The 25,266-nt window shown below is 46.4% G+C and overlaps 1 protein-coding gene across 4 annotated transcripts in view; it reads left to right on the top strand.

The window, feature by feature from the left end:
- The first annotated feature begins 421 nt into the window (after nt 1-421).
- The window catches only part of LOC138468330 (zinc finger protein 665-like), a 267,624-nt gene continuing 242,779 nt past the window's right edge, over nt 422-25,266 (top strand). For all 4 annotated transcript variants that reach the window (XR_011268242.1, XM_069608841.1, XM_069608839.1 and 1 more), the window contains exon 1: nt 422-819. The gene's annotated coding sequence lies outside the window, so the exon portion shown is untranslated. The remainder of the gene's footprint in view (nt 820-25,266) is intronic.

Below are 25,266 nucleotides of genomic sequence, written 5' to 3'. Positions count from 1 at the left end.
GGCTGCAAAATAACAGGAAACCCATGCAAAGAGACCACTTGTACTTAAATCTGTACCCAGGCAAACTTGTGTTCATAAACCAATCGATATCCCTCCACAAAAGGGCCACAAGCCCAGCCAACCTGGCTCATGCAATCTGCCTGCAATGTTTCCAGGGAACTGGCTATCATTCTCTCCCGTGCCTTAATCACCTCCCAAGAACAATGCTTACTGCGGCCCTCGCTGTGCAGATCAATACATGTTCACAAGGGCCAAAAAAATCCCAAACGTCTGCAAGCAAGGACCAGGAGAGGTCGCTGCTTCATCCTGAGCAGGAAGGAAGCTGCTAGCCAAAGGGCAGCAGGCACACAATGAAAGAATCCTACGGAGCTACGCCATACGTTGCGTGCAACGTAACGCGGAAGCCACGTGACTGCGCGGCGTTGCGAGGTCCGTTCCTCTAACCAGTAACTGCCGGTGCGATGTCCCGTTGCGAGGTCCGTTCCTCTAACGAGTAACTGCCGTTATTTCGCGGCGCCCGCCTGTAATTCGGTTGAGGGGGCCCGCAGCAGCCTCGGTTGCGTCTGACACCGGTCCTTGCTTTGCGCGGCAGCTTGGCTGGCCCCGCACTGGTACTCCCCATCCGCGACCCGAGGTTATTCCCCATTTCTTGAATGTCGGTCGGGTTAGTTCTCATTCCGGGCCGCGGGTCTGTGTTTCCCCATTTGTTTGGGAGCTCTGCCCCCAGCTCTGCGCCTGATTTCCGCAGCCAGGACCAGGAAGAGCGACCGCCCGCGTGAGAGAGGAACCTCCTGGACGGGACTCTGGCCACCTTTCCTGGTAAGGCTCCCCGAGCGCCCGGCTGCTGTGCCTGCCCTGAAGCAGCAGGGGGGGGGGGTTCAGCATGCACTCACCTTCACGGAGAGATGGTGTGTTATGATAAGTGTTTCTAGGCGCACAAGACAAGGGAGGGGAAACAGAGTGAGGACACGACAATCTTACTAGGCATAGTGCGAGAATGAAAAGTGCAAGGGGGAGAGGGCAGCAATGCTCTGAGTAAGGGCGGCTCTGAGGAGCACACATAACTTTTTAAACAAATGCTGTATGCTCAAAACTGAAATGAGCCTACAGTAACAAGCGCCACAATGCCCCAGGGCCGCTGTGCGCTATACAAATAATATATAAGGGACTGTATGGTTACAGGTGCATCCCCTAAATGCATGGCAGGCCCAGGGGGGGCAGTGCAAGGGTGACTTGATTAAGGAAGAGCCTGGTACCCAATGAGACTCTGAGGGGTAGCCAAGCAACCAGTTGGTACAGCAGACAGATGGGTCAGCAGGGGAGGGAGAGAGAGAAAGCAGAGGAGAAGAGGCACGTTTTGAGCAGCTTCCGGAACTTCAGGTGGTCTGGCTCAAGTGAGAGAGGGGCAGGGAGGCCATTCCAGAGGAGATATATCTACCCCCCTCCACTCTCTGCCTGGAGAAGCGTCCGAACGTACCTGCCTAGATTTGAAAATCAAAAACCCTGAGATGTATGCCCTGCCCACAGCCACTCAAGACTCTGCCCATTTACACACGGCTCCGCCCACCTTTCAAAAAAGATAAACTTGGTTGTTGTAGCTGTCATTAGAAACATGTTTGCAGTTTGCCCTTTACAGTGGAATGCAATAAATGTGAATGTCCAAGGACATGCAATATCAAAACAGATGTTATTGTAGCTGTAAGTTTATGCTTCTTGGCAGCATTTCCATCAATTTACAATTAATTGCTTGTTCAACTATGAAGACGAGCACATTATGCCTTCTCACCTTGAATCTCCACAGTATATGTGGATTGCAACTTTCTGAGCAATGGCTTTGTAAAGTCCATGTCATAACAGCGCTTCCCACTTAACATGCTCACCTTGCATTTAATTATGTTTTCAAGAGTTCTATTGGCAGCAAGAGAGGCACAGAATTTGGTTTCGTTTTTCTTAACCATGCTGAAAATAGTCTGCATTTCTGTGTGGTAGAATAAGCAGAGCCTTGGCAATTTTGCTGAGCAGTGGGAACTGAATTTTGCCTGTCACAGGGCTTTCCAATTTTGAAATCCAGTCCCAAAACCTGTCTAATCTATCACTTTGCAATTGCTCATCTGGTTGTTGCATGAGCTGGTGCTCTCTGAATTCTGCACCTAGCTGGTCTACCTCACTAGCCTTTGAAAGGTTTGGGAAGTGTCTCACCATGTCTTCCAGGCAGTTTCCTTTACAGATTTGCCTCTGAATGAGACTTAGGAAGACAGCGCTCTTTATTATTTGGTCCTCCCATGGTATCCTTTGCCTAGTGTAGGTCACACACTGAATAACACATCCTTACATCTACATAAAACCTTTGCAGTGTACTTGGCAGCAGCTCATCCTCATACTGCCTAATTAATTTCTTGGTGGCGAATCCAATGACCATCTTGTTGTCCAGCTGATTGTCTTTGCATTCATAGTCCACATTGAACAGACTTTTACTTTCTGCTATTATGGGCAGTTTACCAAAAATAGAAAGTAGCTCTCTAAGCAAAGTCTCCATTGCAAGGTGTAATCTGTGCAACACTGGATGCTCAGATTGTAAGAGAGTGTTCATATATTCAAAAAGCGGATAGTATGAGGCCACAAACGTTACATAAAGTTCCGTTTTCACATCACAAATCGTATCACGCAATTGTTCTGCCCCCAAAGAATGATTTTAACAGTGGCATCTCTTTGAGGATGCGATCTGGGGCTTTTCCCAAAGACAACCATCGTGTAGGGACATGTTTTTATCATTTTCCTGTACTCTACATCCGCTAGCTCAAAACATTTCAACATTTCCTTCCTTTTAGAGCTGCATGCAAAGTACATATATATTGAGGTAACAACATTATCAACATCCACACTGAGCGCAGCACAACTTTTGTTTTGCTGCCAAGTGGAGAATATGCAATGGGCACCCAAGTACAAACATCTGAGGAATTTTAGCAGAAATTAGAGTCCTCAAGAAGTGAAACGTCCCCATGTTCATGGAGGTATTGTCCACAGACAACCCATACAGCCAGTCCCATCTAATCCTATATTTTTCGAATGAGGTCTCTATAGCTTTGAAAACCTCGTCTGCTGTGGCAATGTTGCATACCGGTATATCCAATATGCTGACCACAACTTGGCCACAATAAGAGTCAAAGTACCTGAGCAGCAGGGGGAACAGTTTGTCATCCGTGTCATTGCCCCCATCGATGGCTAGCATGAATGGCTGACATACCAGCTGCAGCAAAGATGTCAGTGTCTGGGGTCAACACATTATTGATAATGGCAGTGGTTTTGCTCCTGCCAAATTAATATTTTCTAGCAACAGCGCGCTGTGGGAACATACGATGGAAGAGGGGGCCAGCATGATCAGCGGTGGCGGGGAGGTTGTGCTCCAAATTAAAAGCTGTAAATAGGGCCTCCCCATTCGTAACGGCTTCATCTTCACCACCCTGACAGAGTGCGCCTGCGAACAGGCGGCGCTGGCATGGGTCGTTTGCTGCCTTTGCAGCACCCCCATGCTTAATACAAAGTACATGTGCTGCACAGTCCCCAAGGCCTTTATGTCGTAGTGACCCATTGCAGGTGCAAACTCTGCAGTATGCAAATTCTGGGCCCTTGCGAGAGGCCTTGAAGACTGAATACGTTTGTCATAGACTTCTGACCACCTGCACAAATATTTAATCTTTTTCTTAATGTGGCCAATTGCTGCGACGCCTTGCCCTGCCTCCATAGTTTAGGATTAAACTTTTGCTGGCAATATTAAAGATCTTGTGCCCTCTCTGCTCTTTACGCCTTAATGGAAGCCAAAGAAAGATTTATTGCAGAGTCCCATTTCGGCAAAGCACACTCCCTTGTGATCCTTGTGTGCCAGCTTACTGTACAAAATCCACCTGATTATGCCTCTTAACATTGAGTACATAAGAATTCCAACCTTTTGCACTCCATATATTTTGGGTCCACAACCCTACCAGGCCTAACCACAATAGAAAATGGTGAAGGTTTGAGAGTTGTAGTCCAAATCAACCAGAAAGCCACAGGTTGCTAAGCCCCTTCCCAGGTTGCAAATAATAGCCAAATAAAAACAAGCCAACCAATATACAAGTAAGTGTGGGAGAATGATTAGTAAACAAAATATACAGCTCTACAGTGCTGCTGCATGCCCCCTTGCTGCTGCATGCTCCCTTCCTGCACTAGGGAAAGGGCTTGCAGCAGCATTGTAAAGGAATTAATGTCAGGAAACCCTTCCCCTATCACCTACCATACAATGTTCTGTGCTTCTGCAGGCGGGGGCACTGATCTGGGGCTGAGTTGATGCACTGGTGCTTTGTCTGTGGAGGAAAGACGCAAAAGTAATCCTCTTGTGAGACATGGAACACCAGAAAGCATGAAAATATAGAATTACTTCCAGGCAATCATAAACCAAAAATACACATCAAACTGAAGAACCACCATCAGGTAACGTTAACATGTGTGTGTGCATGTTTTAAACTCCCAAGAACCAATTCAAAGGTTTTCCCTGGAGCTTGCAGTAACGAAAGTGGGCATTTTCACTTTTTTTTCATGAGGTTATGTAGTGCATATAGTGCAGTGGTGATTTTTCCAGCCTGAAAACCTGATGGCTGTGGTGCAACCCCTGAGGTCCGCTTTAATTCATGAATTCAAAGAGGCCCTTCAATGTTTCTCACTTTAGCTGGGGAGGACGGTATCGGGCAAGCTTCCCTTACTTATTTACACGCCTTTGGCCATCGTGACGCAGGCTCCATAAAATGGTTGCCACTACTGTTGGTGTCAGTATGGGTGGGGGTGTTTTTCCCCTCTCTGGAGGGAAATTACATAATGAGAGGTCATCTTTGTGCAGCGATACCATTTCCCCATGTAAATGGGACTGAGCGATTTGCTAGCACAACCCACCTGGTTGGTATGTCAATATTTAAAAGTAAAAATACAAGCAATTCCGAGACATCCCATTTGAAACTTTTAATAAGAATATCAAACGCGAACATGTAAATTAAAGTCTCAAAACAATAACATCTAGAAAATACTACTGTCAGCATCCGATCTTTCTGTTGCAGCAAAACACAAGAGGCAGTGGTCCAGATTTACAAAGCATTTTTCAAAGGGATTTTTTCCATTGAAAAACGCTTTTGTAAATGGGGCTCCCTGTGCCCTGCTGTAACCTATCTAAAGTCACTTGCTTCAAACAGCAGTAAACCAGCTAAACAAATTGTTACGTTGTTTAAATTGATATTGATGGTTCACAATATTTTCATGACCAAGTTTGATTTTCCTTTTTGACGGTATGGTCTTAAATTATTCCCTTTATCTTTTCAATGTGCCTTTGTGATATTCCAACACCCCTCTCGCCCCACTCCGCCATTAATGTTTGCAGTTCTGAACGAATAAAAATAGTGTATAGTTTGTACTTTATCTGATCGGCATTGCCAGGTGTGTAGGTGACTATTTGTATAATTAGCACTGGTGTGCACCGTGATGTGTGAGGAATTGTGTGCTTGTTTAAGCTGGCATGGAAAAACCTGCGTGGTCTAGGGGTCCTCACTTGTGGTCCACGCACCATGTTATGGAACAAAGGGTGCTTGTTGCGCGGTGATTTTTATCAGAGGTGAAGGGAAGTTAAGGGTTGGCATGCGTGGTCTAACCGTCCTGATTTGTGGTCTGCGTACCAAGCTATGGAGTCAACATTGCCCGGTGTGCAGCGATTTTGTCAGAAGGTGAAAGGAAGTGACTATCATGCGAGGAGGTCCAATCATACCTGTTTTCTGGTGGGGCTGGCGCTTACCTGGTATATCCGATCCTCCGTGTTGAGGCGTCTTGCTTTTTATGGCAGTTACGCCGCGCCAAATGTTTTAAGCAATCTTATTGTGTGTTGTGCATGTGCAAGAAGTGACTAGCGAGTCATGCCTCCCTCGCGCATGCACATTGTGTATATTCCACTCCTTGCTGGCTCATGCGCACATTGGTGCTACGGATCGCTGCTGGGAGTCGTAGTCTGGTATAATCCAGCATGGTGGACCCGGAAAAATGGGTCATTGGGGAAGAGGTTTGGGGTGGTGATCCCACCCCATGTACAATGGGAGTGTAGGTGGAGTGGGTGGGTATGGTTGAGGCCAAGGAGTGGCTCTCGCGGGTGGAGTCCCGTTGGGCATGGGCCCATGGTGTACGGCGGACTATAACTGTAGTGTTGGTATGCCATTCCTAATGGCAGTCTCATATCATTTCGAGGTGGTCTAGTCTGCGTTGCTCATAGATCTGGGGGTGTGTGGCCCATGAGAGGTTGTCCATTTGTTGGACTGGTTGTTTTGGTCCAGTGGTTTAGGAGGGTATCTACCTGGATTAATTTATGCCTTGTTCAGAGCATGGTGTTTGGCATGCTGGTGTGCAAGAGGGGAGGAGTGCTGATGGGACGAAGGGAGTGTCAGATATGGGCATCACTATAGTCCTGTTCACTGTTTAAACCATTTTTCACACATCTATAGCGACAGATGATTCTTGCTTCTTCCTGTCGTAGTTTGAGCATTCTGTTGCCTCCTCTTGCTCCCATCTTCACTGTTCGTAGTCCGATAAATTGTATCTGGCTCTTGTCCTCCATTTGGTGGTTTTTCTGCCAATGGTTGTCCGGCGGCAGTTTGGGGTCCTGTGAATGGATACTGTTCAAATGTTCCTTTATTCTAATTCGGACCTCCCGGATAGTGCTCCCTATGTATATTTTGTCACATACACATATCAGGGCATAAATTACGTATTTGGTTCTACAATTCAGGTGTTCATTGATTTTGAACGATGGACAACCTTTGAATGTCGCACATGTGGTTTGTGTTGCATATTTGCACACTGAGCATGTGCCACACTTTGTAAAGCCAATTGATGTTTGTGTGATGAGCCAATCTTTTGCCGTAATATTTTTCTGGGATACAAATGATGGGCTCAGTATATTACGTAATGTAGGGCCTCTACTGAATGACAGGCTGGGGTATGGTTTTAGGCAAGTTCTAATATGCTCATCCATAAGTAGCAGGTTCCAGTGTTTGGCTAATATTCTTTGTATTTTGTAGCTGTACATGTTGTATCTGGTTACTAATCTGATATCTCAGTAGTTGTTTTCTTTTTTGGGGTGAGTAGTGTTTCCCTTGGTATAGCAGATGTTTTCAGTTTGGGTTCTGTGAGGTTTTTATTGTAATAACCTCTGTTCCTGAATCTTTGATCAAGGAGATCACATTGTTCGTCAAAGTGTTCTTGTGTGTTGCAGTTTCTTTGGCTCTGATGTATTCGCCTTGTGGGATATTATGGATCACACTTTTTCTGTGGCAGGTATTTGCATGAAGTACCGAGTTAACCTCAGTGGGTTTCCGGAAGTTTCTCGTAATGATTTTGTTTTCTTGAATTGTGATTCTTAAATCAATTTGGTCTGTGCTCACATGGCTAGTTAGTTCTATTCCATAGGTGTTTCGGTTGAGGTAGTCCACATATTGACTTAGTTCATCCGATGTCCCTCTCCATATGAGGATAACATCGTCTACGTAGCGTGACCATTGGACAATTCTGTGAATCTTGTCTCTAGCATGGCGTGTTTTTGTTCGTATGAGTGCATAAAGCAATTGGACAATGCCGGAGTGTAGCTGGCTCCCATTGTGATTCCACGTTTATAGTATTCGCCGTTGAAGATGAATGTTGGTTAGTGAGAAATTGTTTTGTCATCTCTGCTTGTTCAAAGTGCGATGCTGATTCGTTGGTAAGTAGATACCCCAGGGTTGTGATAGCTAGTTCGTGGTCAATGGATGTATATAAGGCCTTTACATCTAGTGTGGCTAGTAAAAAGTCGGGTTCCCATTTGATCTGTGAGAGTATGGCCAAGGTGTGCATAGAGTCTGAGGTATGTTGGTATCCCGGTCACTAGTGGTTGGATGACGTTATTGATGTATCTTGCAAGTGTTTCTGTCAGTCCTCCTATCCTACTCATGATTGGTCGTCCTTCCGGGATTATGTCAAATTGTTTATGAATTTTTGGCAAGAAGTAAAGGGTGGGCATGATCGGATAGTCTGTTCTGAGAAAATCATGTTTTTCGTCTTTGTCATTGTGTTTGGTAATGCTTCAGTAATTCTTTATGTTCTGTCAACATTCTTTGTTGTGGGTTATTGCCAAGTTTCTCATAACTGCTTGGTGTCTTGAGATGGTTTTCTGCCATTCTGATGTAGTCAGCCTTGTCCATTACCACAATGTTCCAACCTTTGTCTCCCTCCTTTATTGTGATACTTTCTTCATTCCGAAGTTGTTTTAAGGTGATAAGTTTTGGAGAGATTATCTTTGTGTTCTTGTTGTGGTATCTCTGGTCCTCTAATCGGTGTAAATCGTTGGTGACTGCATGCTGGAAGGTGTCAATATAGTTCTCAACGAAGAGTTGAGGTGTAAACTTGGATTTGTTTTTGAGATCTGGGATGTTCATTGCCACATTTTCGATTCCAAGTTCTCTTATGCAGTCTTCTTCCAATGACCTTAGTAGATGGATATCTTCCAGGTCACCTATTGTGCGTGAGCTTGTTTGTGGTGTCTCTTCTTGGGGTCTATATATCGTCGGTTTTGTGGAAAAGAGTTTGGTCAGTTTAAGTCGATGCGTGAATTTGAAGAGGTCAATCTGGTTGTCTACAAAGTTGTTGTTGCTTGAAGGTGAGAAAGAGAGTCCCTTGTTGAGTACTCCGATTTCAACTGTTGTTAGTTCTTTGCAGGATAAATTCATAACTAGATTTTGTTGTTCCCCTGTCCCGTTGCCTTTTGGGACTGTGATTGTGTTAGTCTTTGTTCGATTTCTTCCTCTAGTTCTCTTGCGTTGTTTGCCAGGTCTTCCGCCTCTCTCTCTTCTGGTTGGGTTCTTGTATCCGTTAGTGGTACTGCGAACCGTACAGTTTTCTTTGTTTGCGGTTTGGTGCAATTTGCTTTCATGTGTCCTTTTTATTTGCTCTAAAAAAGAGTGCTTAGTTGGTTGTTCATCTGTTAATTTTCGCTTCGTTCCGCTGCTTCATCTTTATCGCTGTCATTTCTGAGCTTCCTGGTGAGCTATTTGGCGTACTTTCATTTGATTTAGGTTTGTCCTGGTCGTATTTTGCTTGATAGGTAAATACCGTATCCTGTGCGTAATTTTCTCATTTTCACCTCATCCTGGTGGGTTTTGAGGATTTGATACATTGTTTTGAAATTTTTCTCTTTTGTTAATTTGGGTGCATCGTAGTCTTCAATTTCTTTCTTTAGTTCTTCAATGAGGATAACCACTATAGCATGTTTCCTTTTGGCATGCTCTATTAGCAGGTGTATCGTTGTAGTTGAACACTGTATAAGGTTTGTTTCCCAATTGTCAACTAGATCTGAGTCCTGGGGGTCATCAAAATCTGGGAAGATGAGTATTCTTAGACCTCTCGGGGATATTCTTTAGTTCAGCATGTTCTTGCATAGTCGTTTTCTCCCAAAATGTGTTCTTTTCTTGAGTTTTTCTAGTCTCATAAACTTCTGTTTAAGGTCCTCTTGTGTGTTTGAGTCTTTGAAGGCATTGTCTGTGGATTCCCTTGGGGCAAACCATGCTCTGGTGTCTTCGTTTCTTGACATCATGTATTCCGCCATCTTGAGTACAAGGTTTTTATATAAAATTCTCTGGTGTATTTCCCTGAGCTGGAGCAGTGATAGTTCCCTAGTGTTTAGCAAAGTGGAAACCGTGGGCCCTAGAAGTGGAACTGACCTTGCTGAGCTCTAGTATTGCAAATTCGTTTGGTTGCGGGTAGTATTTGTGGCAAGATCGCAGGTTAGTGTTGAGATGTAGTCCACACCTCATTTGTTTGGTAGAGAGAAGGGGGTAAACCTGGATACCTTGCATCTGTTAGTTTCAAGAAATCGATTTTCCACGCAGTTTTTCCGTTTTGTGCTTAATTGTAAAAGGGTTTGTTTATTTGATCTTGTTGGGTTGTAAACACCCTTTTATAGGTACAATCTGGGCTCTTATGTCCCCATGTGGTCGGACGACACGTGTTTCGACCCATAGGTCCTTTTCAAGGCTGATGCATGTTCAAAATCATATATAGAGACAATGTGTGTTTTGTGTAACATTAGAGTGACATGGTACGTATTACATTTGTGCAAGCTGCATGGTGTTGGGTGAATGATAGGTGTATGGGTAAATTACACCATACATTTACACATGTTTGGGTTAAGTTCCATCATGATGATTATATTGGAACGAAGGGGAGAGAGGGAAGAAGGCAAGGTCAGCATGGGATCCAGATGAGTTTCAGGAAATTAAGTTGTGGTTGGATCTGGGTTCCTCTTACCTATTAAGTGCGGTCCAGCACCCCCTGTGGGTTTCTGGTTAAGTAGATTGATATTGATATTTTATTTATAACGCGCTCATACACATGTATTTCAGAGCGCGGCAAGGGAGGGGAACGGGGGAGAAAACAAAACAACGATCTTACTAGGCCCAGTGACATTGAGAACGCGCAAGTGCTTGGGAGAGGGTGCAGAGGAAAAAGTGCAAGGGAGGGGGGAGAAGTGGAAAGTGCAGAGCAAGGGGAGAGCAGAAATAAATACTGATAAATACATGATAAGAACAGCAGACACAGCAATAGTAGTGCATCCAGCTAGTGCTAAGTTGAGGGAAGCAGACATGGTAGGTCTAGTAAGTGCAAGGGACAAGGAGGGGGGCCTGTGTGGGTACAGATACAGACCCCAATGCAAAGGGTGGCCAGAAGGCAGTGCAGGAGGGTGGAAAAGATCAACAGGAGCCTGGGCCCGGTGGACAGACGGTGGCCAGGTGCACAGTACCAAGAGAGACCAGATTCAGCGGAGGAGAGGGGGGGCGAAAGCAGAAGTAAAGAGGATGGTCTTAAGGTGCTTCCGGAACCGGAAGTGGTTCTCCTCAAGTTTTAGGGTGTAGGGAGGCTGTTCCAGAGGGAGGCCCCAGCTGAAGAAAGAGATCGGCCCCCAGCTTGTTTCTTAGAAAAACGACTGACCCTGAGGGAATTAGAGGTAGAGGAGTGGAGAGCTCGAGAGGGGAGGTATTTGCAGAGGGATAGCTGAAGGTATTTTGCACCCATGCCCTAGTAAGCCTTGCAGATAATGCAGAGGGTTTTGAATTTAATCCTTGAATCCACTGGGAACCAATGAAGAGATTTCAAGGCTGGAGAGATACGATCCCAGGGCTTAAGGCCAAGGACAAGTCTCGCAGTCCTGTTCTGAATTAGTTGCAGAGGGCGGAGAGTAGAGGAAGGTAGATTTAGAAAGAGGCTGTTGCCGTAGTCCAACCTAGAGGGAACCAGAGCTTGGGATACCATGAGCTTCTGGGGGAAGGAGAGGAAAGGTAGAGTACCTCTGAGGAGGTGCAGTAGGAAGTTTGACTTTTTAGAGACCTCAGAGATGTGGGCGGAGAAGGAAAGGGTGGAGTCAAAGATTGTTCCTGTGTTTACAGTGGCTCCTATTGGGCCATGTAATAGAAAGAGTAAGAATCGAAGGTTCGGTTGGAGTGGAAGTCAGTTGTGACTCCTAGCAGTATATACTGGTCTTGCTCATGCAGTGCTGTGGCCATACGGCAGTGGCACGGTGCCTTAAGATTATACGGGCTGTCTAGTTTACAATGGTGGTCATGCTGTTGGACTTGGCGGGGGAAGCCTGTGATTGTGAAGTAGCCGGTGGTGCTGCACAGTTCTTGGTACAGAACTATATTTGTAGTCCATTTCCATTTGTGAGGCGGCTGCACAGGTGATAATATAGGCGACTTGGTGGCTGTACTTGCACCAGTGGGTGGCTGAATACAGCGTGCTCTTTTTGTTTCACTTGGATAGTTCGTGCTTTATCTTATCGGCATTGCCAGGTGTGTAGGTGACTATTTTTCTAATTAGCACTGGTGGCCTTAGGGGGGGACTTTGTTGAGCGCTCACCCATGTGCGTGCCGCTTACGGCAGTCCCCCTGTGGATTGCAGGGAGTCCCGCACTGCTTGCGGCACGCCTCCACTAGGCCACCGGGTGCTATGTGCCGGTTGCAGCGGTTCTCCCTGGGATCGCGGAGGGTCCTGTGCTGAACACGGCCACACCTGCACTCCTCCCTCAGATCCCCACGGCAGCAAACATGATGGTTGCCATGGCGCCTCAAGGATGCTGGGCAACGTGCAGCTCGCCGGCACTGCAATACGATCATGTGACTAGTGTAGTCACGTGATCAACTAAGGAATCATGCCGGCAGTATTTAAACGCATGATTTTTGCACAACCCCACTTCTCAGCTGTTTTGTAGGTGGCGTTTTGCTTTTGTGTGTGTTTTTTGGCTTCTATGCTTCCTGGATTTTTTGGCTTTTACATTTCGGATTGCTGCTGTTTTCCCATTGGCGGTTTGTGTTTTATTTATTTATTTTTTTATTTATTTATTTTTGGGCATTTTGGAGATTTAACCCTGGAACCTTTTGTCTTTGGAACTGCCTTTAGATAATCCCCTGGATTCTGGAACTTTTGGACATTGGACTTTGTGTGATTCTTGGTGAGACTGTGGAACTGCTTACTGTCACCCACTTAGCTTCTGCCCTCGTGCCGTTCGGGTTAGGCCGCTGTTTATTGGATTTCTTGGAATCACCCAGCAGAAGATCTTTTCTTCAAGGCTCGCCTGAATCAGGTATGCTTTGTACATGGGGCTGGGGGGGGTCGAAGGGGGTTACATGTATACATAGATAGTATCTACTCTGTGTGACTCATTCCCTGCTTCCTTTTAGCTGCTGAGTGCCTGACGGTGCTGTATCCTGTTTCACCTTTTTGTCTCGATTTCTGGTCAGGGTTACTTGGAGTGAGGGTTAAGGGTGGAGTGGAGTGGAGTGGAGTGAGGCAGAAGTTCCTCTGGGACCTCAGTTCATGACACTACCCGTGTCCTCTATACCCCCCTCTTCCATGCTGTGGGTACTCCCTTCCAATGGAAAATAATCCCCCATGCATGTAATTCCCCTGTGGTGGCGCCTTTCATTTCATGGGCTATTACTGTCCCCAGGTCATATCTGTCTGGATACATCTCAGAACCTCCCAAACATGAGCCCTGCAGTTATTAAACAGAGCTCCGGCATGAGCATTTGTGCTTAATTTGACTCATTTGTAACCTGCCTGGTCCCATATCTGCCTGTTCTCATATGATTGCAGCGAATAGACTTTTCATATTTCTAACTGCCAGTGTCACACCCGCCATCTTTTTCTCGAGCGACTGTATCCATTTACTGGCCGCAGCCACGAAGGAGGGCAGGCTGCATATTAGGTTATCTCGGTCCATGGATTGCCATGGTACATAATGCGCACCACTTCTCCCTTTCTGTAGTAATAGCATTACTCATGTCTTGGCTCCTATTCCTCCCCCTCTAGTAGATTGTGTCAATCCCATTTTCACCTTTCCCACCCTGCTACGGAGAGAGGTGGACCAGTCCCTATCGCTTCCGCCACTATCTTGTCTTTTTTGCTCTTATCTCTCTTTTGTTCTTGTTTTGTCGGGTGTCCACTCTTCATTATCCCCATCACTCCATTCTTTCCTCAATAGTCCTTTGTCTGAGAATGCATCGTTTTGCCCCCTTCCCCAGCGTCTTTCTGCTTTCCTTCTTCCCCTTGTCATCTAATTAAATTGCATTCTTCCTGATAGCCAGTCCCCTTTGTCCCCCCATGCTCTTGCTCCTCGCTTCCTCCTTTATCACTCAAATCGGCCTAATTAACCCTTTAAGTGCCATGGGTATTTCTCCCCAGTGCCAGAGCCTTTTTTGGTGATTTTGGTATGTGGCCATTCAATGGCTTATAACTTTTTTGTTACATGAGATATCTCGGCCAAATTTGGCTCCTTTTTTTCCAACATGTAGGCGGTCGTAAGGCCACCCAGGAATCCCAGGTTGCTGTAGGGGGGTGAGAGAAAATAAGGAAAAAGTGCGAAAATTTTGGGTTTTTTTCAAAAAATGCCAATAAAATGATGTACAAAGAAGCCTGTGGTTTTTTCCTTGTAAGAGCTAGGAACAAATGGTTTGCTGTGCTGTGTTCCCCAATGTCGTGGCTTTCAGGAACAGGTTGAGTGGAAATGGAAAAAAATTATTTTGATGTGGTTATCAACCGTTTTGTGAGAGGTAGGCGATTTTTGCCAATTGGACATGCATGGACGGAATGGAAGAAAAGGGCAGGAAAGCCAAATTGGAGGACAGAAAGGCATATATTTCTGAAAAGTAGACAAAATTCCAAGTTTAGGAAGGGGTGATTTGCATAGGTCAGGCAACAACTAGGTAGGGGAAACTGCCATTGAATGGGGGAAAAGCGGGAAAATGACTGAAAAAAAAGGTATGTGTTGGACATGGTTGGCTTGGTACGGCAATGGCTTCTATGAATTTTGAGAAAAGCAATGCTCCGCTACATTCCCCCGACTCTTGCAGTTAGGCGAGCATACCATTTTTGTAGTGTTTTTACAAAACAAGCAATACCACAAGCCAAACACTGAGCCATGGTACACAGGAGTTTTACGCTCACGGCCTGACCAGACGCACTTAGCATGTGTAAATTGGGAAAACCAATGTGGTGAGGAACGGCAGCCATACATTTTTTGAAAGAGCACAGGCAGACCTTTTCAAGGGTCGGTGACTTGTGCAGGTTACACAAGTGTATGGTGGCTAAAGCAGCGACTAAATGTAGGTCACATTTGGGAAAAGAAAGGGTTGTGAGACAAAGGGCACCAGCAAATGGGTCAAAACGTTATGAAAACCACACAACACATGGCCTACCGTCCCGCGTTCCCACAGGTGTCCCGATGAAAACGGTACCCCACATGTGTGGGTGCACCTACCTGGCCGCCAAGCGGAAAGCCTAAAACACAAGTAACCCCAAGTCTGTTTTCAGAGCGAAATCTCAGACATTCTGCCGACCGGCACAACGTACAGATATGGGCCTCGGGTGTCCAAGCCACCGAGGAAAACGGGGAACCCCATGCGTTTCCGAAAAGAGGACACCTGTGGGAATACGCAGAGGTATGATTTGCGCACATCGCCCCAGAATTTATTACCCAGACACCCCCGCAAAGTCCGAAATGTGGGGAAAAAACGCATTTTCCAGACATTTCGCTCGGCACACCCATCGAAACACGCCCCCAACAACACATGGCCTACCATCACGCGTTCCCACAGGTGTCCCGATGAAAACGGTACCCCACATGTGTGGGTGCACCTCCCTGGCCGCCAAGGGGAAAGCCTAAAACACAAGTAACCCCAAGTCTGTTTTCATGGTGAAATCTCAGACAGTCTGCCGACCGGCACAACATACAGATATGGGCCTCGGGTTTCAAAGCCACCGAGGAAAACCGGGAACCCCATGCATTTCCGAAAAGAGGACACCCCTGGGAATCCGCAGAGGTATGATTTGCGCACATCGCCCCAGAATTTATTACCCAGACACCCCTGCAAAGTCCGAAATGTGCCCCGGACTTTTCGGGGGTGTCTGGGTAATAAATTCTGTGGCGATGTGCGCAAATCATACCTCTGTGGATTCCCACGGGTGTCCTCTTTTCGGAAATGCATGGGGCTCCCTGTTTTCCTTGGTGGCTTGGACACCCAAGGCCCATATCTGTATGTTGTGCCGGTCGGCAGAATGGCTGAGATTCCCCTCTGCAAACAGACTGGGGGTTGCTTGCGTTTTCGGCTTGCCCCTTGCCAGCCAGGTAGGTGCACCCACGCATGTGAGGTACTGTTTTCATCGGGACACCTGTGGGAACGCGGGACGGTAGGCCATGTGTTGTTGGGGGCGTGTTTCAATGGGTGCGCTGAGCTAAATGTGCGGAAAATGCGTTTTTTTTTCCCCACATTTCGGACTTTGCGGGGGTGTCTGGGTAATAAATTCTGGGGCGATGTGCGCAAATCATACCTCTGCGGATTCCCACGGGTGTCCTCTTTTCGGAAATGCATGGGGCTCCCTGTTTTCCTTGGTGGCTTGGACACCCGAGGCCCATATCTGTATGTTGTGCCGGTCGGCAGAATGGCTGAGATTCCCCTCTGCAAACAGACTGGGGGTTGCTAGCGTTTTCGGCTTGCCCCTTGCCAGCCAGGTAGGTGCACCCACACATGCAAGGTACCTTTTTCGTCGGGTCACCTGTGGGAACACGAGAAGGTATGACATCTGCTGTTGGCGACGTGTTTCGGTGAGTGGCCACAGGGAAATGTCTCTGAAATTGGCCGGAAATGAAGACATTTCTCAGACATTTCGGTCTGGCCACCCACCGAAACACACCGCCAACAACACGTGGCCTACCTTCCCGCGTCCCCACACGTGTCCCGATGAAAACGGTACCTCATGTGTGGGTGCACCTACCGGGGGCGCAAAAGGAAAAGGGTAACCCACTGGGAACCCCAAGCCATTCGCCACTGCCCATTTTGTTCATGTGGGCAACCTACAGATTTGGGCCTAGGGTGTCGAAGCCAGCAAGGAAAACAGGGAACCCCGTGCATTTCCCAAAAGAGGACACCCGTGGGAATCCACAGAGGTCTGACGTACGCAAATCGGCCCAGAATGTAACACCCAGAACCACCAGCAAAGACCCACATGGGAGAAGGGTGCCCAAGGCCAGGGATATTACCGCCGACTTTGCTGGAGCCCTGGCTGCCCTGCGTTACAGCTTCTCCCCACCAAGGAGTCTCGGCAGTGTGCCAATACCTCCCCAAAGGGAAAAACTGTAATGCAGCCCAGCCGCAACTCCAGGACAGTTGGAGGTGATCTGCCGAGACGGGCCATTCCCACCCACACCACCAACAATCCAGCCCCAGTCTCACCCACCCCACTGACAGTGGGCCCTAACCATAGAATAATAAAAAACAGTACTCACATAACGTTGCAGCTGCTCGGGTAGAAAAAGCTGTAAACAAAACAAAGAACATGTTACCTACGGTCACACCAGCAAAATGTAGCCCTCCCCGTGGGCAGATAAGGAGGGGGGCTGTCCTGCACTCCTCCCTGGGCTCAGGCGTTCCTAGGAGCAGATATCTGGTCCCGGCAGACCAGATATCTGCTCCTAGGACAGGGAGGGCTGCATGACTTGGCACCCACTCCATTGCGGGTGGGTGGGGGGGGTCAACGCCCCATCCCATTAGAAAATTCCCTGAATCTTTGGGGTGCCCCACCGCACCCCCCTAAAAAGCATTCCACCATTTTCATTTTTTTCCTTTGGTAACCCAACTCCCCTTGGTGCAGAGGGTCACATTGGTGTGCCAATCTGGCGCTGGGGTGCCCAAACCTTACTGCCCCACCCACTGGGGGGGCCTGTCCCACCATTTTTGGGGGCCCTCTCCCCCCTCACCCCAAATGGCTGGCGGGGGCACCTCATGCAGGCCTCCCCGGGCCTCCTACAAACAGCTGCGTGAGGTACACCCCACCTCCATTTGGGGTGGGGGGGAGAGGGCCACCACAAAAGGTGGGGCAGGACCCCCAATAGATGGGGCAGTAGGGTTTGGGCACCCTGGGGGCAGATTGCCACACTAATGTGGCCATCTGCACCAAGCGAAGTTGGGTAAACAAAAAAAATAATAAAAATTCATAGGCTGCTTTTTAGGGGGGGCTGAGGGGCACCCTAAATTGGCAGCGAATGATGTACTGCAACGGGGGGTGGCGCTCAGCCCCCCCACCCCAAATGGAGGGTCCCACCTCATGCAACCCTCCCTGGGGGCTGATATCTGCTCCTAGGAAGGGGCATCTGACCCCAGGGAGGGATCCAAGAGGTGGGCCCCCCCTATCTGCCGCCAGGAAGGGTTGCATGAGGTGGGGCCCTCCATTTGGGGTGGGGGGGCTGAGGGCCACCCCCCGTTGCAGTACATCATTCGCTGCCAATTTAGGGTGCCTCTCAGCCCCCCCTAAAAAGCAGCCTATGATTTTGTATTATTTTTTTTGTTTACCCAACTTCGCTTGGTGCAGATGGCCACATTAGTGTGGCAATCTGCCCCCAGGGTGCCCAAACCCTACTGCCCCATCTATTGGGGGTCCTGCCCCACCTTTTGTAGTGGCCCTCTCCCCCCACTCTGGTCCTCTCTACAGGCCAACCCAGGGTCTCCACTTGTCACCCTGGCCTTCTCCACATGCCCAACCACTTACTTAGTGTTAGTATCCACTAGCCCTCTCCATGGGCTCACTGTTCCCTATGTTGAGGCAAGAATGTGCACTGGGCCTCTTCTGCACACGCTGCTGCTATTAATGCCAAGTGCACTATTTAAATGAAGTACCTCCTGGTGCGTACTCTTCCACCATGAGTCCACACCAAAATACAACTCCAACTAATGCACGCTTGTCCCTCTCTATACCCCCATAAACAATAAAACACAACACAATTCTTTCCCAGTGACGCAACTATACAATCGCCGGTTCTACGTGCAACTGCTGTCTAACGGGGTTTTCTACACACTACACACCTCTCCTGCTCTAAAGCGGGAGTGCTCGCACCTGCGTCCACTCCCTCGTGGGTGGCTCGCACTAACTTCTGCACTACTACGGCCGATCATCCTCCCTCCCTGAGGATGCGTCCTAGACACCATAAAAATCCCTCCCTCCCCCTTTCGTGGGCATGCACCACTATGCATTGTGTTCTTGCAGGGTTATACTCGCATCCTAGAGACCATAGAGTCCCCTCAGCACTGAGCTTCCAGCACGTGCTCACCCCTCCCACTGAGTGCAGGGCGGTGCTCGGGACCACGCAGACCCTTGTGAACTCGCCGTCTGTACAGGCCTCCTCAGTGAAGCGGTAGCCGGACCTGCATCCGGAGGGCGGCCTGGATACCCTCGGCTGACCGGAAGAACGGAGTATCTCACTGGTGCCTCCAAAAAGGTACTCGGGGTTGGGGGGGGGTGGTCCTCCGATCACACCATAAAAACATGTACTCAAAAAGGAGCACACACCAGGCAAGAAGCAACACTTTTTATTACAGCTGGGCAAGCACAAATAAACAAAACAGTGGAACAGGTCTGATTGAAATGTGGTGACAACTGAATGCACTGTGGTCATTATTTTTATACCATAAAACCCAATAGTCGGAACTCATTGATACACTTGCAATTTGGCATGTTTTCATTCTCGTTGTGTTCACAAAAATGTCATTGGCTTGTGTACGTCCTATCCTTGGTGCTAAAACATATATTAGTGAAATATGATTGGACCAAACGGTTCAATGCTATCCCAACATATCACCTCCCCATGTTGCGCCACATCGATTCTCAGACCTCCCTGGAACAATTAGCAATTAATAAAACATTTGTGCTGATCGCCGGGACTTTAATACACTGCCATTGGTCTGCACCATTAAGAACGGGATACGAGACTCCCTGCTTCTGGTTGGAAAGGAGACGTTCACATGGCACCTGCTGGAAAATGGCCTTCACAAGTCCAGTGGTGGATACTCTGAATGCTGGCCACCTTGTCGGAGCACAGTGACTTGCACCTGAGTGGTTCCCCCAGGAATGCCACTTTTCTCCAGTGTCCCTTTACCTCAACCACCTGCCGATGGTGCACCAGGACACTGTCACATGTTTCAGATTGGGGTTTCCCTGGTCGGACCCGCCCCTGTGTTTCCTCATGTGTGTTTATTGAAGATGTTGTGTTTTACCCATTCTTGTGCTATTTATATAAAATCACCTGGGCTGTTTGTGTGCACAGTGCACTGCGCCCATACCCTTCCCAGTGAGGTATTTTTATTTGTATGGGGACTGTGACTTGCTATACCTTTTGGGATTTACCCTTAACGGGTGCCTTGTCGCCCCCTCCCCCTTCCTTACTCTCAAAGGTGGTAGGTATGCCCCACTATCTGTTGCTGAGTTAGCACCTTTTAGTACAACGGTATCGAAAGCCGCCGACAGATCTAAAAGGATCAATGCACCTCCTCTGGCCCCGGTCAGACAGCCGAGAAAGGTCGTCCATGACCGACACCAGAACAGACTCCGTTCCTCGCCCTAGTCTGAACCAAGCCTGAAAAGGATAAAAAAAGAATTTTCCAAAAAAAGGGGAGAGTAGGAGATACCAGTGATTCCAAAAGCTTCATAAGAAAAGGAAGTAAAGAAATAGAGCGACAGTTTGCAGAGAGAGAGAGGGACTCAAAGTAGGTTTTTTTAGGAGCAGAATCACCAGGGCATGTTTAAGAATAGCAGGAATGTAATCCAGAATAGGCGTCCCCAACAAAATGAACCCAGGGGAAGAACAGAGCAATGAGCACAAGCGAAAGAGAGGGGGAGGGGGTTCACGTGAATTAATCCATTGAAAAAAACAACGGAATAAATTGCTCACAATGTAGGAGCTAAATGAGGGGATAGATCAGGTCAAGGAGAGTAAAAATTCAATCAATCTTTAGTAAACACATATTCAATTACATTACACATGGTGCTGAAATCATGATAAAAGGAGCATAAAAACAGTAAATACTAAACATTTCCCATTAAAGTGCATATTAATCTAATAAGCGTCCTAAAGTGTAAAAGTGGACACACTATGCATAAGATAATTCGAAAACATATAATCAGAGGACAGCTTAAATCTCAAATTAATGCCCAATCTATATTCAAAATCAAAATTATATAACAAAAATAATGCAGAAAAAAGAGAAAGGAAAATAGAAAAATAGAAAAAAAAACTAAAAATTATATATATATGTATATAGAGGGCACCATCCCACGCAGGTCAGGACAGTCAATGTTTCCTGCGAGGTAAAAAGGTTGTCCCCAATCGAAAAATCAATTTTATTATAAACAGACAAGTTGGAATGCATCAGTATATACGAAAACGGATGCAATATTTGTATCCAATCTGACCATGATAGTCTAAGAATAGCAGGGATAACAGCAGAAGGGAAGGATAGATTGACAGCACCGGTCACAAGAAGGCGCAATGGTAGCAATCCTGTTCTTCATCATGGAGAGGGGAATAGCGCCAATAGGCGAGACAGATCTAATTTTCTTTGTGGCATTAATTGTTTCCAGAGAAGAAAATAGCAGAAAAGATGACCATGTAGACCTCACATCTCCACTAAAGGGAGGGTCAATAGAAGTAGCACATATCAGAATGTAGGAAATAATCTCCTGGTGAATAGACAGAATTTTGTCCAGAAAGAAAGTAGACTAGGAGTCGCATAGGGCTTGAGAGGGAGGAATGGAAGACAATGACCTCACAATCTGAAAAAGCTCATTGGGTTGATTCAGAGTGGCTTCTATCCAATTAGTGAAAAAGAGGCGTTTGGCCTCAGAATCTCTTTATGGTAGATTGCAAGCACACTGCGAAACAGAACTGTATTGTCAGTACAATACCCAACCCTCCTTTTCCTTTCAGACTGCCTACAGCAGAGCCTTAGCTCAGCTAACTGTTGCGTGAACCAGGTCTTAGCTAGGCGGGAACGGGGGCAGGTGGACCTAACTGAGGGTGTGTTGTCAGCTGTAGTAGTACAAATTTGAGAGAGGCTTTCAAGACCCATAGTAGCTGATGACATATATGCATTAGTAATCGGGGTCGAATTCTCAAGTCGGGCAAATGCCACCTGTGCCGGAGCAGGTTTTGGGTGAGCCTAGTAGTAAGAGTCCCAGTAGCGTTAACAGTGAAAGGTACCAGAAAGTGATCGGTCCACAGAAGAGGGATGGCGGAGAACATGGTAGCCATTGTCGCCTCTGAGAAAATAAGGTCGAGCGTATTACCATCGTTATGAGTGGGCTGACGCACCAGCTAAGGGAGAGCTAAGTCCTCCATAGCTGCTATAAAACTAAAAGCAGAAGAATTAGATGGGTCATTAGGATGTAAATTGAAATCTCCAGTAATAAACATATTAGCAAAGCACAGTTTTTAATTAGCCGCTAGCTCAGTAAAGGCCAAAGAAAAGGAGGAATCAAATGTGTAGAAGTGACCACTGCTTCAGTGCTATGATGTGATGGGAAGCCCACCCTTTTTTCGCACAGAATGTTGTTGCTTTTATCCTTTTTATTAACTGATTTAACAAAACAAAGGAGGAGATGGCTGGAATTATCTTTACTAATTGAGAATGAATCTTAACCACTGTCATTGCTCTGGGCAACCCTCCAGACCATCGTTCTTCGTTTGCCCTTCTGCATGAGACCACAAGCAACCCAGCCATGTTCGGGCCACATTGGGCGTCATCAGTGAGGTGCAGGTTGGGTGTCTAGGCGCAGCAGGCACGAGACCCACGTCTTGGCATACCAATCCCACTCGGGATGACAGCAGCAAAATAAAGGAGGTGATGGCTGGAAGGTTTAGAATTAATCTTAACCAATGACATTGCTCGGGGCAACCCTCCAGACCATTGTTCTTCGCCTGCCAAGTCACTACAGAAAGGAGAAAGACCATTTGCAAATCGGGCTTGGTCCCACCCCAAAAGGGGCATTCCAGCCCAAACTGCTTGGTTCCATCCCTTCTACACAAGACCACAAGAAACTCAGACATGTTTCGGCCTCATTGGGCATCATCAGTGAGGTCTAGCTTCGGTCTCTAGGTCTAGCAGGAACGGTACCCACGTCTTGGCATACCCGTCCCACTCTGGGATGACATTAGGAAAACAAAAGAGGTGATGGCTGGAAGGATTAGAGTTAACCCTAACATCTGCCATTGCTCTAAGCAACCCTCCAGACCATTGTGTCACCTGCCAAGCCATTACAGAACACCGTATTGTTTAACTGATTTAACACCACTCTTTCGAGTAGTTTGGCTATAGAGGGAATGTTCGTAGTTATCCTCTAGTTTGTACTCTTGCTATGGTTGAAGAGGATTTGTTGAACTGTTTCTTAAATATTGCTGCTGCAAGGCATACATTATTTTTCAAAAATTGATTAGCAAACAAACTTATTTGAGTAGCAATTTAGTACAATGATTTTAACTCATCTGCAATTATTCGTACCCAAGATATAAAATGAGAAATCGCTGTGATCCAACACAAATTTGGGCTTCTATCTTTAGCAAGCAGCTTGAAATGGAGGTCACTTAGTACATATGCAAAAATATTGCTCCCACCAAGGAACTCGTTATATGTTGACGTTTAATTTAATTGCCTCCCAAAATGGCTTGAAATCACTAAACACCTTTCCAACAAGTATGAATGATATACTAATAGTCTTAGGGGTATCGCAATTGGACTTAACTATGCGGCAAGCTTATGCTTAAAAAGAAAAGTTATGAAACTGACTGGACTAGAACGTTTGAGGCTTTAAATACATATAAAATGTACAGGGACTCTGTCAATCATACCAACAAAAGAGTACCTTGTCGTACGTATATCATATCTTTTCCCTGTAGGACAACTCGAACTTTGTGTATGCGCTTTAGACGTCACATTGGTGGATTACATACGGTTCCATTCCGATTACTCAATGTAGATTTCCGACTTGTAAATGCCCTGTGGAAACTTCAAACCTATTGTTCTAGAATGCTCGCACTTCATGACCCCCACGTGCAGTAGGTATATATGACTAAATATGTGAATCCTGCATATGTGGACTCTTATGATCATTTTTGGGCCAGATTGATGGTAGGAACACACAAACCATTAATATTTGCTCTGGCACATCTTCTTCGGGAAATCGAAAAGGAATTAAAGATCTCTGAAGAGAAATGTGAAGAATTATGTAACTGATGGGACTACATGAGAACGGTATATGAAACATAAGTATGGCAATGCTGGGAACATGATAATGTATGAGAAATTTAGAAACTGGCTACTGTATCACTTTTCATTGTTGTTCTATAAGGTTTAACGTTCTAAATTATAGATACCAGTGAGATGAATGCCTGTAAAATAAATGTAGCTACATGAAAGGACACAGGAAAAACCTCACAAATTAAGTATTATAAAAAGGCTTTGAAAAGATCCTGCATATTTCATGCCTGCCACATCATTTGCTGTATAAGGAGAAGCTTAGAAATGTAATGGATCAAAAAGTTCAATGTTAGAAGAAAGTCAGTGCTGGAGACTAAGCACAGAGTTTGGTGTTGCATCATGCAGGGCTGTTGTCCCGCCACCCCTGAAAGTAGTAGTCATTGTTATTAGCAACCCAGGCCACCATCCATGGTGCCGATATATATTTTCTTTATTCTTAAGGGAAGCAGACTTTATGCAATTAACACGTTCATACTTTCCTTAAAAACAAGCATGTCCATGATTGGAAATAACTATTTTCAGGACCTGTAGGTGAGCCGGGAGGTGCAGTGTGGGGGGGGGTCTATGGTGAAGGATTCTCGTGGGGAGTGATGAGTAGATATGGCCTGGGTCACCGGTGCCAAGGCACCAAGATGGCTGTTGGAGGAGAGGCACAGGGCACTATAATGGGACACAGACGGTTACTTGTGGATTCTGCTTGTGTTGCTGGCCTCCTGTTTAGCCACTTTGACCCTAGGTGCAAATATATAATATAATACTGTACCATTGTTGGGTCACTCTTGCCTCGCAATTTTTTAATACTGCCCGCAGTTTATTTTTTAAAAAGTGTTATTAGATAAAGTGCTGTATGATTGTTATATTTTGATTGTGAGATTGTGTTTATTTTATAAAATACCCTTGGTTACAGATTAAGGGGATTAGTGGGTTTGCATCCTCCATTGGAAGTAAAACGTTACTTGATATCTGCATTTTTATTTGGCTGCCTTGATTCAAAAGTCATCTGGCACCATATTCAATTTGTAACACGTGAGGCTTGGCTACACGTGTTCCTTCGAGCAAGAACTACAACTCCCATGTGAATTTGTAGTTCTTGGCCGTATTTCTCTCCCCTACAGGCGCGACAGCGACAAGCTGGTCTCTGTCGGTCCGTGGCATCCTGGCGTATGTGCACAAAATACTCTTAACATTGGTGGCTGGTGTGGGTAAGACTGTTTACTAATGCTTACTTTCACCCTTTTGCTCTCTTTTTTTTTATAGTTCTGTATTTTGGTTCTTTTCCACTACTGCAAATGAGTTACGCTATGCCTGGGGAAGACCTTATTTACACCAGGGATTTACAAATTTCACATTCTCAACGTGGCACGCTGTCGCTCCGCACTTTGAATAAAATTAGGTCTTCCAAGATCCTTTATCCACAGTATGACTGCCACTGTTCCTACTGCAAGATGCATTTTGAATATGGCACTAATTAATGCCAGGTCCGCAATTAAGAATGCCAGTGTACTTTATGATTCTATTCTAGCTTGTGATTGGGATTTATTGTACACACCGAATGCTGGTTCTCAGCGAGCAGCGCTGCCTCCTTTCATCTATTGGTACCTGC

This window comes from Ambystoma mexicanum, chromosome 4q (assembly GCF_040938575.1).
Source record: "Ambystoma mexicanum isolate Mex_15411 chromosome 4q, UKY_AmexF1_1, whole genome shotgun sequence".
NCBI classification, from domain to species: domain Eukaryota; kingdom Metazoa; phylum Chordata; class Amphibia; order Caudata; family Ambystomatidae; genus Ambystoma; species Ambystoma mexicanum.
Note: the sequence above shows the minus strand (reverse complement) of the source record. Positions and strands in the feature narration are given on the sequence as shown.